This window comes from Ambystoma mexicanum, chromosome 1p, assembly GCF_040938575.1.
Source record: "Ambystoma mexicanum isolate Mex_15411 chromosome 1p, UKY_AmexF1_1, whole genome shotgun sequence".
Taxonomy (NCBI): domain Eukaryota; kingdom Metazoa; phylum Chordata; class Amphibia; order Caudata; family Ambystomatidae; genus Ambystoma; species Ambystoma mexicanum.
Window position 1 is genome coordinate 1,159,629,479 of NC_090921.1, and position 16,402 is coordinate 1,159,645,880.

General features: G+C 47.8%; 1 protein-coding gene across 4 annotated transcripts in view; it reads right to left on the reverse strand.

The window, feature by feature from the left end:
• The window catches only part of LOC138450493 (uncharacterized), a 604,516-nt gene that overhangs the window by 430,397 nt on the left and 157,717 nt on the right, over positions 1–16,402 (reverse strand). Inside the window, exon 3 of one of the 4 annotated variants that reach the window (XR_011260184.1) lies at positions 2,589–3,088. The exons of the other annotated variants lie outside the window; for them this stretch is intronic. The gene's annotated coding sequence lies outside the window, so the exon portion shown is untranslated. Of the gene's footprint in view, positions 1–2,588; positions 3,089–16,402 lie in introns of those variants that run through there. 4 annotated transcript variants of the gene reach the window in all.

The window sequence follows — 16,402 nt, forward strand, 5'->3', positions numbered from 1 at the left end:
TCGGTGTACAACAGACAGTCTGGCTGCCAATGCAAGACCCTCGACAAGACAAACAGGTACGCAGCACTCCCGTGATATTCACCTTAACAGTCCTCCTTGGTCAGTCTCCATGGTTTATCTCTCCTAGGATGACAAATCAAAGCGGCAGAAACATATTCGTAGACATTTCCCCACCACTATTAATGTAGTGGGGTGAGCATATACATTTTATAAATCAGGAAACATTAGCATTCTTATTATTATATTTTATAGACTATGGGCCTCATTACACGTTGTGCGGTAAAAATTCCAAAATACCGGCATGGCGCTATCAACGTGTCCGCTCTGGCAAGAGTGCACTAATAACGCACTATTACCAGTACGCGGACACGAGCATAGCGCCATGCCGGTAAACCCCCTACTGCCATGGCGGTAAAGACCCAAAAAAGTCACCTACCGCCCTCGACGAAAGTGCAGATTGCACCTCCACCCTCCTGCTGCATGCAAATAGCGGTCACCGCAAATAGCGGTGACCGTTAAATAGTGGAACCGGAAATAGCGTCATCGCACAGGAATGGGAAAGAGCATGGCGGCCATCTTTAAAAACGCAATCCATTGCCATCCTCTGCCCCCTGGACCTGTTTTGAGTGTTCAGCAGTTCTAAATCATCCGGGACACCTGCATCATGCCCAAAGCATTTAAAAAAAGCACTGACAGGCAGCGCAAGGAGAAATTCACAGCAGAGGAATTGAATATGCTGACACAGACCCAGGCTGAGAATGCAGAGGTAGTTTTTGCCAATGACATGTAGCGGCCAACACTACTAAAAAAAAAGCCATCTGGGAGGAAGTTGCAGTCAAAGTGAGTGCAGTGGGCACCAGCACCCGCACGGTGCGTGAGTGCAGGAAGAGGTGGGACGACCTCAGACTGCGGGTGAGGGGCATCCTTGCGGAAAACCACTGTATTGCCAGTGCAGGTGGAGCTGGTTTACCAATCAGACTTAAAGAATGGGAGGAGACCTGTGGAAACCTGATTGCTGTGGAATCCATAGAGGGAGTAGGCACCATGGAGCTCGGCGTGGGTACCACTTCGGATGGAGGTGAGTGTACACATGACAGGATGCGATGTGATTGTACTGTTCCCCCCATATGTGAGCACAGACTCCTCTTATGCATGGACACACATCCACACATGCATCCATCCCTCACCATGTCAGTGTCAGACCCAAACACACACACATCACCAGACACAAGTTCCAAACACAACCATGCATGGATGAGGCACTGAACTGGCACATCACCTGCATCCACAACTACTAAGTCCCAATGGCCACAACTGCATCATTTATGTAATCTGCATTAAGTACATTGAAACGCAACCAATGCCATCCCCCTTCTTGTCCCTGACAGGCTCACATACAGATGGTGAGGATGCCACTAATGCATCCCAGGCACCAGCCACGAGTAAGAGGCCAAGGGCACAGGACTCGGAAGACACCCCCAAAACATCCAGGGGCAAGGTGGGAAGGTCACACCTGATGAGCGGGAAACATCGTCGGAGTGCCACTGCCAGGGCAGAAGTAGCTGCACCACAAACTGCAGCCCCACCACCGTAGGTGAACCCACAGGCACCAATACCAGCCACCGAGGGCCCACCATCAGCTGCCGCAAGATCCGCTGGTGAGGCAGCCGCCACTGCCCCCCTATCTGATCCTGAGGACACCCTAGTTGGGCCAATGGAGATGCACACCCCAAGCCCCCCTAGTACCCCAGAGCCAGCACCATTCCAGACACCTGGGTCTGATGTGACTGTTGAGGACAACAATCCAGCCATATTGTCCCCCATGGTGGCTTCACCTGCTGCAGTGGATGCATCTGAGGGCACAGCATCCAGTACAACATCACCCAGCACTGCCCTCCAAATGACCACCATCCTGCAGTGTCAACACAAACTGACTGTGCTGGTTGGCCAGCATGTTGAGGAGGCTGCCCATCTCAGGGAGAATATCGTGGAGACGGCGAGGCACTCCACTGAGAGGATGGACGCAAACACTGACAGGCTGTGTAACGAGATATCCAGGCTCAGGGAGGTCCTAACTCGCATGGTCGACATAATGGACCACCACTTCACACAACCAGGCCAGTCTGCCCCATCGTCATCTTCCGGCTCAACACAGACAATCCCCCTCCGCCACTCGACACGCACCACCAGGCGCACGTCTGGCCATCCTCTAAATGCTGCTACAGACAATGGCCAATAGGGGGTTTATGGCGATTCCTCTGTGTGCATGGGCCAACGCAAACATGGCAGACACATGAGGAACTGTTGTAGGGGTTGGGGGGAAGGGTGTTATGGGTCTGTTGTGTGGGGTGGGGGGAAGGGTGTTATGGGTCTGTTGTGGGGGTGGGGGGAAGGGTGTTATGGGTCTGTTGTGGGGGGTGGAGGGAAGGGTGTTATGGGTCTGTTGTGGGGGTGAGGGGAAGGGTGTTATGGGTCTGTTGTGGGGGGGGTGGGGAAGGGTGGTGGGATGTTTGGGGACTTGCACTTTTTCACCTTTCCGTTACTCAATACACTGGTTTCTGATCAAAACACAGGCTTGGACATCTTCATTCTGTTTGTGTACTTTATTGGCGACAGGGTCCATTTCGTGCTTCCAAACATACACCAGTGCATTACTACCCATATCCATGTGACAGTACGAAAACATGTTCCTCAGAATATTTGGTTGATCAGATGCTGTCTCACAGCACGTCCCTCCTGCCCCTCCCCTCTTGCAAGACCTGCATCCCCTTCACCTCTGTCCTCATCACCATCATCATCCTCATCAGGTGCCTCTATTTCAACGTCAGGGGGCAGTGGCACATTCCGTCTGATACACATATTGTGCAGCATGATACATGCCATGGTGATCTTGGCCACCTTCTCATGTCCATACAGGAGAGTGCCACCAGACCTGCTAATGCACCTAAACCGTGACTTCAAAAGGCCAAAAGTCTGCTCGATCACGATGCGGGACGGGTATGTGCACGATTGTATTCCTCCTCGTGCCTGTTCTGTGGGTTCCGCACAGGTGTGAGGAGCCAGGTCTTCAGGGGATCGCCCGCATCACCTGTATGGGGGAACGAACGGGGTCCTGTTACTGTTCACCTCAAGAGCAGCCTGTTCATATCACACAAATTGACATTGCATTGTGATTCAAGTACACAATTAACAGCATACATGCAGATGGTCTGTGTGACAGCAATGTCCAAGGGGGAGGTCAACCCTGCAAGTGGACATGCTCCATTAATGCCTCCAACAGTAATTGACATGTCCTGGGTGAGGCGAGGTCTTCGGTGTCCCTGGGCCCACGCAGATTTGGTTCAACACTGCTGGTGTACTGCCATTCCAATATTGATGTTCCCATGCATAGAGGCATCACTTCAGTGGTGCTATAGGTGCATGGTGAAATGCTATGGCTAGGGGTGATCCCTTTGCATGCATTATAGGGCACATTGCAATATTGATGTTGTGTTGGACTAATTCCGGATGACTATCTTGATGGCATGTGTGAAATGTTTGTATTTTGTGGCCTGGAATGTTGTGCAATGTGTATGTGGATGGATGTTTAATGTTACTAGACCTGGAATGTCATCTGTGTTGTGTAGCTTATACTTGCATGTCGGTTCATCTCAAGTACGTTGCCGCCTTCCCAGATGGACATTGGCGTACATCTGTATGTGCATTTTGCCGCCAGCCGACAAGCTACACCCATTTCGGGTATGTATCTCTCCCCCCCCCCATCACACCCAGTTGGAGTATGTATCTCTCCCCCCCAATCACACCCAGTTGGAGTATGTATATCTCCCCCCCAATCACGCCCAGTTGGAGTATGTATCTCTCCCGCCCCCAATCACGCTGCCATGTGCTTGCCCTGCTACTCACCAAATAGCCACGAACGTCGTGCGGTTTGTCGCTCCATGTAGCGTGGGATAGTTGAGTTCCGCAGGACCATGGAATCATGGGTTGATCCGGGAAATCGGGCACAGCAATGTGTGATTATCTTGTTGGCGTCACATACCATTTGGACATTGATGGAGTGGAATTGCTTCCTGTTTCGGTAGACTACTTCATTGTGATGTGGGACCACCAATTCCACATGGGTACAGTCGATGGCCCCGATGCAACTTGGGATGCCTGCCAGTGAATAGAAGCCAACTTTGGTATTTGCAATCTCCTGGGAAGTCCGTGCCATGTATATGTGTTCAGGTGCATGCTTCAGGAGGGCATCGAGTACCTGGTTCAGCGTACGGGAGAATACTGGTTGTGAGATGCCATGCATCTGTTCCACTGTATGCTGGTAGGTGCCTGTGGCCAGGAAGTGGAGCACACTCACCACCTTCAGTAGCGGGGGGATGGCAGTTCGGATGTCTATGAGGCTCACAATGTCGTGTATCAGGTCCACGATGCTGGTGATGGTAACCCGGTCCAGTCAGTACAGGGTGTGTATCTGCTCAGGGGTTAGGTTAAATGGACTGGCTCTGATCCTGGGGATTGGTGGATGCCTCTGTGGTATGATTAGGTGCCGTGGTGGTGCTTGCTGTGCCTGTCTTGCCCTCCTCCTCCTCCTCCTCCTCCTGCGTCTCCTTTGTGCTTCCTGTTGTTGTTGCAGCTGCAATGAGGTCCTCCAGGCCATGTAATGCTGGCAGTATTGGAACCATCTTGGTGTGGGAAGAGGTGTGGGAAGGGGTGTGGTGTGCTCTTTTTGAGCTGCCACAGTCTCCATTGCCTCCACCTGTGCTGATTGTGTCCACCTGTGGCAGGTGGGAACACTGCTCCGTTCTCTTAACGGGTGGTTTGCGATGCCGGCATTAGCACCATGGCGGTAAGGGGTTTGGGGGGCTTTACCATGCCGCTATTGGCATGTCCACTAGCCTTGTGATGCTGTGCTAATAGCGGCATGGCGTAATTTACGGGATGGAGGGTCGCGCGTATGCGGCCTGCCCGCTATTAGTGGCACCGTACTTAGCGGTGCCGCTAATAGCGGTGAGCCGGGTCGTAATACGCATGGGGATTTAACATTACCGGTATTCTGTTACCGGTAATGTTAAATCCATAACGCCTACCGTGTAATGAGGCCCTATATGTGGGATATTTTAGGGTTGGAAATGTATTGATCTGGAGCGGCCTCCTCTGGGATTGCAGAGGACTCCTCCAGTTGCTGCAGAGTGTGCCTGGGATGGCAACACTTTAGGTGTTTAATATGGACCCACTTGTCTTTCCCCTCTGCCAAACTGCCTTTGGGGATGCGGACCTTGTAGGCGACTGGCGAGATCTTGTCTACAATGTCATAGTGGGTCTTCATGCTATCGGCTGATCTTTCTAGATTTCGCTGTGCATAGGCAAAAGCATGTTGAAGGTGTTTTCTTAAATTTTCCACATACTCATGAGTGATGGAGGCATTGATCAATGTCTGCTCTTGGGTCCTATAGAGCAGATGCTGGGGAAGGACCATCCTGCGTCCAGTCATCAGCTCAAACGGTGACATTTTAGTTGCAGATGAAGGGGTAGATCTGATGGCCATTAGGACAAGAGGTAATCGGATATCCCAACTTGGCCCAGAATCTGCCACAAACTTTTTTAAGATGCTCACAATGGTTTTGTTGTAACGTTCTACTACACCAGAAGAGGCTGGCCGGTAAGCAATGTGTAGCTTCCTTTTAACCCCCAGTATCTCCCACATCTTTGTCATGACATCGCTGGTGAAATGGCTACCTCTGTCTGACTCAATCCTTTGGGGTAGACCAAAACGCGAAAAGATGTGGTTGATCATCAGGGCAGCTGCTGTTTCTGCCTTGCAGTTTGGGGCCAGGAGACATTCCACCCATTTAGTAAATAAGCATGTCACCATCAACATGTACTTATTCCCCCGAGAGGAGAGAATCACTGGCCCTATAAAGTCAACTTGCAAATCTGACCCTGGCAGTGTCATCCCCCACTTTTGGAGAGGCGCACAATGTGTGAGGGATGTTGGCTGAAATTGTGCACACACAAGACACCCCTTGAAGTATTGCTCGAGGACCTGCCCCATGTGTGGCCAGTATGCAACCTCTCGTAAGATCTCACTTGTTGTATGAAACCCCCTATGACCGGCTGTGGCCGCATCATGGGCGTGACTTAACATCAGGCTTCGGAATGAGGTAGTAACCACCCACTGATCATGGCCAGCTGGGATTTCCTTACCAACAACCGTCTTGGATTCGGAACATTCTTGGACATTTCATCAACACTCTGAGGTCCTCTTTCCCAATGTAATCGGTATCCGTCAGGGTAAAGTTCTCAGGGTCCTCAATGTGTTGGTAAAACTTACCAATTATCGGATCCCCTTTTTGAGCCGTAATAAAATCAGCAGCTGGGGTCTCGTTACTCCATTGTGCAGTTGAAAGATCATTGTGAGCATTTGTCTGGGACCTAGTGATAGCAGTGACCTGGATTTCCCCCAACAGGGGCTCGATCTCTATTAGATCCCATTGGATGGCCCCGGTTTTGGCCAGCTGATCAGCTAAGTCATTTCCAGTTTTGTCTGGTCCCTCTACTTTGGAATGACCCTTGATCTTCTTCCAGTAGATGGTCAGCCCATTCAAGGTGACCAGATCATCAATATTTTGGATTAACTTTCCATGTTTCAAGGGTTTGTTATTAGCACATAGCATGCCTCTGGTTTTCCAATTAACCAGGTGCTCCATGAACCCGTTCCGTACATAATCTGAATCTGTGATTATGACCAGTTCGTGGAGTTGATGTTGGACAGCAGTGAGGATGGCTTGATGCACAGCCATCAACTCTGCCACCTGACTACTTCGGGGACCAATCTTGTACCCAGCGGAGGGTTCTGGGGACTCATTCACCCATGCATTCCCTACGCCGGCCACAAGTTATTTTTCCCCGTTGTTGTCAACATGGTAAGAGCATCCATCCACATAGACAGTGGGCATTCCCTCACACTTGTCTTCTTCAAAAACTTTGTGTGGGGAATTGAGGTATACATCCATCTTTTCCTAAATTTTTACACTCTCGTCCGCGAGGCAGTTTTCTCTGGCACAATCATGCAAGTCAGCCAGACCTTGCGCGAGGGGACTCTTCTTGTTTTGGCCATATCTGACCTCCACAGGAAAGCCTTGCATTGACAGAATCCAGGAAGTAATTTGGGAATTACTCACATTTCCAGCCCGGATTCTGTCACTTTGGAGATATTGCAGAGGCTGGTGTGGAGTCACCACTATGAGGTGTTCCCCCTGGATAAACGGGCAGTAATTCTTCAATGCCCACACCGTCGCCAGGAGTGCCTTCTCACAGTCATTGAATTTTTCCTCCACAGAGGATAAAGTTTTACTCGTATAGGAGATTCCTTTATTGATCTTGTCATGCTTTTGGTATAATACTGCAGTCAAGCATGTATTAGGGAACCCTGTTTCCAAGAAAAACTCCTTGTTTCTGACAGGGTTAGCTAGGCAAGGCGCTTGTGAGAGGCTTCTTTTGAATTGTCTTACTGCCTCGGATTGTTCTGGACCCCATTCCCACTTGACCCCCCCTTCAAGAGATGAATCAGGGGTCTAGTGATCTCTGCGTAGCCTTCAATGAACTTTCTGCTGCAATTAGTCAGTCCAAGGAGGCTCCTTAGTTTCCGCAGAGTTGTGGGGTCTTTCAGTTTCTGAACTGCTTCCACTTTCTTTTCCTGGGGACAGAGACCCTGAGGAGTAATCTCATGCCCCAAGAAATTAACACGGGTTCTACACCACTGTGCTTTCTGAAAGGAAAGTTTTGCTCCAGCAGCCCTCAACTGGGTTAGAACATAACGGATCTCTGCTATGTGATCTTGCACAGTTGAACTTTTGATGAGGACATCATCTACATAAACCAGGTTACTCCTCTCACCCAGGTCGGGCATGGCCTTGTGTAGGAAAATGTTGAATTAATTGCCGGAGTTGATGTATCCAAAGGGAGTCCGGGTCCATGTCTACAGCTGGCCCCCAAAGGTAAACGCCAGCTTGTATTGGTCCTCCCTACTGACAGGTGCAGTCCAGTATCCATTGGTCAGGTCTATTACAGTGAATACCTGTGACCCGTGGATCTGGGCCAGCCCTTGGTCAATGTAGGGGAGAGGCCATCAGGAAGTATAGACCCATTTGTTGAGCTCCCTTAGGTCGGCGCTGAGTCTCCACTGGGCGTTTGGCTTCAATATCCCCAGCACCGGATTATTGAAGGTGCTCTGGACTGGACAGATTATCCCCCGGGACTCAAGGTTCTTAATTATTTCAGTAAGGGACTCCATTGAGGCGAGAGGCAAGCGATATTGCTTCACAAACACTGGAGTCATGCCAGGGTCTGTGGGAATTGTTGTTGTGTGGATGTCGGTGCGACCACAGTCATATGAGTCCACCGCAAAGAGATCTTGAAAATCCAAGAAAACTTGTTTCAACTTTTGCTTCTGCTCCAGAGTCACACAGGCATCAGCTAGGTTGACTCTCTCTTCAACCATCTGCCTGAAGCCTGGAAAGACTTATGGTTTTGCTATCTCCGCGGCCTACTCCAGCGGGGTGGAGAAGTCCCTGGTCAGAGTGCTGATTTGGACTGGAGGCTTCAGGTGGGAAAGGCAGCCCTCATGGACCTGGAAAATCACCTCATCCCTCCTGAAGTCACAAGTCACATCTTCCTTACCATAAGGGCGGGAAGTATACACCAGGAAGTTCCCCTCATGCTGGGTAAAGATCCTGTCTGGTGTTGTATTGTCATCACTGTCACTGTCAAAACAGTCCTTGGGGATTGGTCCTAACAGTTAATTCCCTAAATCAATGGAAAAATGTTGGTCATCAACCACTATTCCAATAACGGTGCCTGCGGCTAGAGTGATACTCTTTAAGTCGCTGTTATCCACCTCTATTGGAATGGTGTAATGTTCTATATTGACTAATGGTGTTGGGTTTACCCCCAACCCTTGCTATTGGAGGGAAGCATTTAGATGAATATAAGCATCAGGGTTTTTCAATTTCTGTCCTCTTTTAACTTTCACTTCCAGGGAGAATTGTCGGGTCCTTTCTGGGGTGGTGACTTCCTCTCCAATCTGAATTTCAACTTCATAAGGTAGCAATTGAGCTGACCTAAATGCTTTCTATTGGTCATCAAAGCCCATGGGATTATCCGCTAATCGGGACCAAGCCTTGAAGTTTATTAGGTCCAAACTAATGGCAAAGCGATTGAGAATGTCACTGACTAAGTAAAAGGCGGCAGTGACATCTCGCACGACCCAACAATTATGGCCTATGCTCTTGTTGCCAATGGAGATTTTGAGCATACACCTGCCTGGCAGGAGATGTTTGGAATTGGGTGCTTCCAGGTTCATTTCCCATTTGTCTATCAGTTTGAATGTGGGAAAGGCTGGATCTTTTGGGAGTTGGTGGAAATTGGCTTCGCTGATGAAGCTCTTACCGTTGTTCACACACACTCGGGCGAGAACAGTCCTTCCCATCATTTAACTGAACAGGGATGAACAACTACTCTTCAATTTGCTGAATATCAGCCAGGCTCTGAGCTTATTTCACATATTTCTGGACTATTGGAGTCGGAATGTCTGATTGTGGATTGGTAAAGAATCTCAGAGTGTTTCCTTCCAGTGTGGAATACCACCTTAAACTGGAAGGAAGGTTGATTTTCAGAAATAGAGAGGACCCCCCATCACCAGTCTGTTGTCCTACTGCTATTACTGTCACGTCTGGAATTTGGTTGTTCTGGAAGTGAAATTCTACTTGGTCAGACTTTTGTTCAACCATGTGGCATGTGCCATTTAAACTAACATGGTTGACACTCTGTTTTAACTTAATTGGTCGGCTAGTCTGGGTCCAGAGTACCTTGTTTACGCAATCTATTAGGGGTGACAACCTTCTCAGGAGGTTATTCCCTAGTAAACAAGGGGTGCCCTCTTGAGTCACTACTTTCACCTTGTGTTTTCTCCTACCCACTCTCTGCTCCTTGGGTGGCAGGCTTTCAGGGGTAGGAGATTTTGTTTCCGGTTCCTGGGTTTCCAGGGACTGTTTACAAGTGGGGAAGGAAGCTTCCTCCAAGGCTTTACCCTTCCTCTTGTGCCTCCTCTCTGGGAATCGGTGAGTTGTCGGGGTGCTGCCCCCGTCATTTTTCTGGAGCACCAGGTCCAGAGTTTGGGTCATTTTGCGCCGGCATGCCCATCTGAGGGTTCTGCTGAGCCCTCAGCATGCGACCCAGATCCTGTGCCATGTTTTGGACCGGGCGCTCAAGCTGTGAAACCCGCTCAGGCTGATACAGGGTTCTGTTTTCTCCCCTGGGCTGATCCCGGGAAGGGTAGCTATCCCTTCTCTGGTAGTACCCTGAGTTGGGAAGATTTGGGTACCCCTACACCCTTGCCCTCCTCTCTCCCGGATTAGGTGGTCTGGGCTCAGGGAAGTGGGGAAAGAAGGATGGATGATTTTGGGGTTGGACATTTTGTGGATACCTGGGGAAGAAAACCTGCCCAGGATTTGGTGAATTTCGGCCCTTCTGGGGAAAGTTAGGAGGGAAGTTCCCTGGGTTAGGTCCCTGGTTGGATCCCCCCGCTTGGGCTGGAGGAGTCCACACATAACCCAGGATCGGTTGGTTTCCCTTGTAGCAGGGACTTACATAGTCAGGGGAGTGAGGGACCCCATTTGTGGGACTACCTCCTTGACTCCCTGTCTGTGACTGGCCCGAGGGCCTTCTGGGCTTAGAATTATTCGGTGCAGGCAGGTTTTTAGGCCTCCCCATCTCCAAATCTAACATGGGGGCAACCTTTACCTCTGCCACCTTAGCGGCAGCAGGGGTACTGGTTGGTTTGGGGCTCTTCTGAGCATTACTTTTATTTTCTATGGGTTTCTGCACCTCATAGATTTGGGTGGCCTGTTCAATGACCCAGTCTAGTGACCTTTTCTCATGAAAATCTCTCACTAGCTGGGTCATGATGCATTTGGGTAAGGCATGGAAAAACGTATTTACAAACTCTTTACTGTCCGTGCGCAACCTTTTGGTAGTCTGCGCAAAGGCACGCTTCAACTCCTGCACAAATTCTTGTGGGGCCTGATCCTCCCCACATTGTAAATTGTAGGCTGCCTTGCAAGTCTCTTGGGGATTTCTATGAACTGAAAAGTGCTTTAAGATGGCCGCCCTATATGTGTACCATCTTGAATGGTTTTGGTCCTACAGCCCCGCAAAGAAACTGGAGTATTCTGGGGAGAATGTCCATTTTATATACTGAATGCAGCTGCTGCTGTCTTTCAAATGGAAAGTCTCCATCATTTGCTCAAAGAGCTCTAAGTCTTCCCAAACAGAATACTTGGCGTTCTTGTGATAAGGGGTGATGACACTCCTTTTTGCCTTAATCTGTTTTAAGGGGTCCTTAAGCAAGGCCCTTTTTGCCTTATTAGCCTTCTTGGTTCGGGTAACCCTGGTCCATTCATCCTCTGACTCAGAAGCACTGCTCCCAGAGGTGCCCGTCTGATCTTCTAGGTTTTCCCGGATTCTGCGAGCCTGGGAATGGCTGGCAGAATGTGGGGACCTGGTCTCCTGTGTCCTGTGATGCTCAGAGGAGTCTTCAGATTCCTCCTTGCTGCCAGGATTTGGTGAGTACCCCCCCACTGACCGAACTGGGCAGAGATTTTTAGGATGCCCTTAGTGGGCCTACCCTCCTGGGGTTCCCCACTAAATCCGGGTGCCCATACCCGGATGCCCGTCCATCCATTCCTGGGAGGTACTGGCCCATGAGCCCCATACTTCTGGCAGGATTGTAATCTGCCATCCCCGTGGCCCTGGGCTCATGTGCGCCAGGGGACATGGGGGTGGCAGCGTCCAGGGACTGGGAGAGCTGAAGGCCTCTGGTACTAGGGCTCCAGAGGTTATGCTCACGTGTTTCCCTTTCCCAGCGAACCTCATCTCTATCAGCCCCTGCTCCCCTTTGCCATGCAAGAGCCTGTGCTTTCAGTTCCTCAATCAAGGCCTTACTAGACTCTAGCAGGTCAGCCTGCATGGCTACCTGTCGCTGGAGCCTATCATTGTGCTGACAGAGAGCCTCATTCTCTCTCTGTGCTTCCTGGTTTGTTTTGCCGTGATCTGGGGTGTGATTGCCTGCAACCACATATTCTGGTCCTGCTGAGTCCACTCACCTCTCACAAATAGGTTATGTAAGAGGTGCTTTCTCGCTATCTTGATGTCTACCAGTGTCGTCATTCTGGAAATTGATTTCCTTCCTGACTTACAGAATTTTATTTTATTTTGCAAAACCGACCGTTTCCTGAGAGCGTTCCCTTTTGAGGGGTGCTTTCACAGCGTAACACAGCATGGTGATCCAACAGGATTTATGTATCCTGTCAGTTAGCACACTGTATTAAGCTGCACAAGTGGTAGTTCTAATCCAGAAGTCCTGTTACGAGCCCCCACTTTGTAAGTGACTTCAATCCAGCAATCCAACTAAGTCAATGCCTAGTCTGGGATGCCCAATGGAAGCTTTTATTAATATATTTTCATGTCAAAGCTCTTAAATCTGGATGATGAACCCTTATATAACGCCCCTCTCTTTGAATCCCCCTGACCTCACTGAGCCAAGAAGTAGGTTTGTTTTGCAAATTAAAAGATTTATTTAAAGTATTAAACAATATATATATCACAATTTTATGAATAAATTAATATTTGATAGCACACTTATGAATATAATAGTGATCAACAATGGGTAATATTACAATAGCACACTCTCTTTAATCAATGAGGAGTTGGTATAAAAATGATAAGGTAGCAGAGAATACTTCTATGGTTCAAGGAAAGGCAATAGTGGAAAGAATGCAACACAGCAATAAACTCAATATGGTTTCAACAAGAGATAATATGATCACTTTTTCCCATGTGACAACTCACTCCCCCTCCCCATGCAGTATGAAGAGATGGAAATGAGGGCACACAGGTTTCAAGAATGCAATCAAAATGCAGTTAAATTCCAGTTCCCCCAGCAAGCTTAGAGAAACAGGTGTGATTTTAAAACACAGGCCAAATGCTTTTAAATGTGGTTGCAATGGATGGGAAAATATGCTAAAATGATTTTAATTCACTAAAGAAGATTCAGGATGAGTGATAGTTACTTTGGATTAGTTCAGATCAACACTAGCAATGATTAATGAATGATTATCAGATGGAAAACGAAATTCAGCAGTGGCAAGCAGGAGACAGCGATTTTTAACAAGTGGTGAAATGGAGCTAAATTACAATTCGCAGCAATTTTCCTGCGTGCGTAAATCGCGATTACAGAAAAACGATAATGAATTGTTGGAAAGCTGAGGATCCTAGCTTTAATATGACAGTTAAATTTCGCTTATAGGACATACGGTTCAAAAGATACAGACGCTTTTGTGGAGGTAGATTTTCAGAAATAAAGTCAAGATTTAAGAATGTCAGATGGCGCTTACAGATTTGAAATCACAGGATGGACACAAAATTCTAAATGCAGTTCTGGACAGGTTGAAATGAATGGAATATGATTACTTTAAACTAAGAGATTGGTTCCGTCCAGTTCTAGGCTAAATACTCCCTCCTAGTTTTGGAATGGAATGGAAATGGGCCTCGTCACCGATCTGGTCAAAGGGTTCACTTCATTCGCCACCGGAAAGGTCTCAGGCCCTCTAGGTTCTGCGTTCAGCACTGCACAGCGGTCTGCGGCCTCTGGAACTGGATCTGATGGGTTCTGGATCAGCTCTGCTTTCTGGGTCTGGAGTCTTGGTTCTAGCACAGGGTTCCTGGCTAGAATCAAACAGCACAGCCCGGCTGTTGAAGGTGAGAGCCCCTTGAAGTTTAGAGGTTAGAATCAGGTTGCTAGATTCTGAAGCCTGCTGAAGAGGACTCAGCTTGTGGATTAGGCCTCTGCTTCTCCAAGGTTCTAGAGTTTGGGTTCTAGAGTTTGGTTCTGGAGTCTGGAGTCTGGAGTCTTCTGGCAAAGCACTTTGCAGGAATCGGTGAGTAGTGGAAAGAGAAGTGTGTTCCTGCCTGTCCAAAGCAGTCTCTTTTTATGTGTTTTCAAAGTGGGTGCGGAGGCTGACTCTTCATGCCCAACCCACTAAGGATTTGATAGGTTAGAGGATTCTCTGTGCCCTGACTGGAGAAGGGATTAGTGTGTCAGAGTGATGCTGTGTTTATGGCTTAGCTGTAATCCCTCCCCTAGGCTTTGTCATAGCAAATCAATTTTTCATAACAACCACGTTTCCGAGACACACAAGTTGTTGAGAATACATGTACACATCATAGATTAATTAAGGTACATCCTTGTCCAACTCTGATTTTCCTAAGAGCTTTAGTTCAGAAATGACAACTTATTTGCGATTTTGGCGGGTTTCACAATATTGGACTTGCACCCAATTTGTCACAGACCTAAACACCCTCTCTGAGCATATTACTGTTAGTCGTTATGTTTCTAGCAAAAAACACTGTATCTACAATATTAATAAATCCCGGGGTTTGGTCTCAGAACATCGTACGGATTTCAGCTTAGTCTCAAACTGTGGGTGCGTTTTTCATATTAAGACTCCCCAAGTTGTACATTTTTGTCAGCTTGGAACACTTTGTAAATTGCAATTTTATAAAACATATATTTGGTGCAATGTTAAGTCCACAATGGTTTGTCTCCGCCCCTAGAAGCTTGGCTCCGACTCAGAGGTCACATTTCTTGTTTCTCCCAGAGCAGCTGTTGACAAGTCACATCGAAATCAGCATATTCTATTCAGTCCCAAAGCCCCCATTGTTCCTTCCTCCAGGCTGCAGGGAAAATCTCCTCCCTTTTGATTAACATGACCCTGCGATATCCTGCCTTCTGGTGTGGAGTCCCAAGGTGTGAAGGATTATCATGAAAAGCAAGCCTTTTGAAGTCTGAACTGCATCAGGTTACTTCCTGATCAATTGCAACTTAGTTCCTTGTAAAAAATATAACATTATAAACTGAAAATACGCAACATATATTTAAATCAAGTCTTTTTCAACATGAAATCACTGTGTAGCATTTTATATGGCATTTTAATGGAATTCTCTTCTTTTGCAAAGTTCAGTTTCTGAAATACAGCTCTCCTGTCAAATTAGAGATCGCCAGCACCTGTCAAAGGCGAGTCACGGTACTGCACCCATTTTTGACAGCTGTCTTTCAGCAAGCATCTTAAAGTGGATTTTGCTTGATAGCATATGATTCTTGCTGATATTGTACTGATGTGGATACTTGCAGTAGGGTAATGTGGAACACCCAACTAGGAGGTTGGATCTTTTAGGTGATTTGTGAGCCAGGTTTTTAGCAATTTTTGACAATCAAGAAATGAATTCCCAAACAGCTCTGTGTTGCTTTTGGCAATCAGTATTGCCTTTTCCAAGTGGTTTCAGGCTACTGTGGGTGTAGACCAATGGTGGTTTTAGGCAGTGACCTCCTGTGCTCACTAATATAGGCGAAAGTGAGTGGCAGCCTATTTTTCCGGTTTTTACTGTGCATTTTTGGATGGTTTTGAGCGAGCAGCATGCTTTCCAGTGGCCATTCTGATGTTTCTGCTACCAGCAATGCACAGTACCGTTGTAGGGCTTGGATGCGTGGGTTAAAACATCCCACATACAAGTCAAGCAGGCCATACTGTTATTCCACATTTTGCAGTCCCATAGGACTCCCTGGGCATCTGGTAATTATCAGATGTGGTAAAATCGCACCCAGTATTCAACATGGCTGTATTGCGTTTGTGTGCACACAAAAGCAGGCAGAAAGAAGAGTTTCTAAAATGAAACTCATACTTTGTTGCAGTGATAAAACCCCCATTAATATCAATTAACAAGTATTTTACCACTACCGCCAAACTTTTAATCAGGCAATACATCCACTAATATCACTTTTAACAATAGCTCTGTATTGAAGCTCTATGTCTGCAAATCTCCACAGTGAAAACATTTCTGCATCTGCAACCTGCCCCATAACAAGAACAGGAAAATCATTGACTTTCTTCTTGGATGTTCAATGCACCAATAGAACCCATCCTACTGTATAGCCCAAAGGGCTGTGAGTGGCCATTATGTGACATAATGCTCTGTACAAAAAATGCATAAATACATTTCATTTCATCTCGTCATTTGTAAAGCACCTTTCACTATAGGTATGGTCCCGACATGTTGTAGGTTGAAAGCCCTTGGAGGGACCCAAGTATGGGAAAGTGAGGAGGTGTTGATATGCGTGTGTACATAATGCCATTAATGTTTGTGAGGGCTTGGCCGAGTCCCTGCTAGTCACCCATGTCTAATTGGCATGGGTATGGGTGGAGAGAGATATAATAGGGAATTAAGCTCCAGGGTGTGTGAAAGAGGATAGCCAATTAGGTGTCTATCTACAGTTTGAATTTTTTTCATGGAA